The sequence below is a fragment of the Lepisosteus oculatus genome, chromosome 1, assembly GCF_040954835.1.
Source record: "Lepisosteus oculatus isolate fLepOcu1 chromosome 1, fLepOcu1.hap2, whole genome shotgun sequence".
Classification (NCBI taxonomy): Eukaryota; Metazoa; Chordata; class Actinopteri; order Semionotiformes; family Lepisosteidae; genus Lepisosteus; species Lepisosteus oculatus.
This window is the reverse complement of record NC_090696.1, coordinates 65,213,485-65,215,151: the sequence shown is the minus strand read 5'-3', so window position 1 is coordinate 65,215,151 and position 1,667 is coordinate 65,213,485.

Below are 1,667 nucleotides of genomic sequence, written 5' to 3'. Positions count from 1 at the left end.
TTGAAATTTCTTTCGTGGTTTTTGTAGTATTCTATAAACATCTTTGCACACTATTTTGTTCCTCTGCAAGTTGAAGTTCATAATAAAATCACTCTTAGTTTAGGAAATGGTGTAATCTCAAGTCAACAAATTGCTTACGTTTAAGTATATATTTTTTAATGTATAGACAATGAATGATTCAGTGTAAGAAGTGTTTTTATCATTGAAATAAATACTTTTAAGCACTTAAAAGAAAGTGCTAGGACCATAGTGTTATATTTTTAAGACATGCTCTTGAAACCTAGTCAATTATCAGTAAATGTAATATACAGGACATATTGGGTTATTTTAAATTGTAAAAAAGTATTAAAATGCAGTGACATTTTGTTTGCAAGTCACAAAAAGCTGACTTCTGTCTTTTACAGAAAGATTTAAATTTCAATGATTTCATTTTTAAATAAAAACCATTGCTACAGAATAGTGTATTTTATAATCTACAGTCACAATTTCAGTGTTCGTGATTATTATTCTGGTAAATAAAGGGATATGATGATGGACAAACTAGCCTGTTTGTGTACTGCTTGTGTAAAAGCTAACTTTGGAACAACTTCATTTGCAATTCGTTGTTAGTTTTTTCCTATTAATGCGTGATGCTATCAACTGCCGTAAGAAAAGATGAGCTGTGATGACACAGTAATGGGTTTCACTCTGTTCTGTTTGTAGCTGGATAGCCGATTACGATGCAGAATGAGATGGCATTCAGAACCTGACGATTCTGACTCAATAAAAAACCACCTAGGCAGGAAAATAGTGATTGTTTTTTCCACAGCTGTGGGACCATTTATCATCAAATGTGGGCTTAATTAAAAAAAACATTACTGAAGCATAAGATTTGTCATTTGATACAGGAATTACAGGAATCCAGTGTAATTGAAAAACGTGGGATGTTTTCTTTAAAGTTCAACGTCTTTCTGTCATGGTGGTTTCTTTGTTCTTGGAAAAAAACTGAGACGGAAGTGATATAAAATCCCCCCCAAAGATTGGTAAGGAATTCTTTAAATGAATGTCACTGTTGTCCTACCTCTTGACATTGGACCTGATGCTGAAGACTCAGTATAATGCTTAGTTTCCTTTAAAATGACAGGCCTGTTGTGTGAGAAATTGGTTTTTATGATGTGCAATATTTGTTTGCTTGTCAGTCATATACTTACAGATATCGTGCAAGTTACCAATTTAATTGTTAATACCTAAACAAAAATTCCCACAGTAATTAGAAAATAAAATTAACTGCACCGCTGATAATTACCATGTAAATTATAGCATAATATAAAACATAACCAAAACCTACAGATGTAGTGTATGCACAGTTCTGTAAGAGCTCAGTCAATCTGGACAAGAGAGCACTTTTTTTTCACTGAAAGTGGGGTAAAAAGCTATTTTGGATCATAGAAGTTCCATTATGTACACATGTTTAAACAAAGTAGTACTGTATATACAGTTTTGTATGCATACATTCTAATAGCAACTAAACACTTGTGTTCGTGTCAACAAATTCTGTGAAGAACTCTGTGACGGGCTCCCATTCACTGATATGCTCCTAAACACATCAAACCACTAACTAAATGTGTTTTGTAGTGAACCAATTAAACCACCTGTGTTACATCAAAGTGAGCTTTTTTACAAATCTG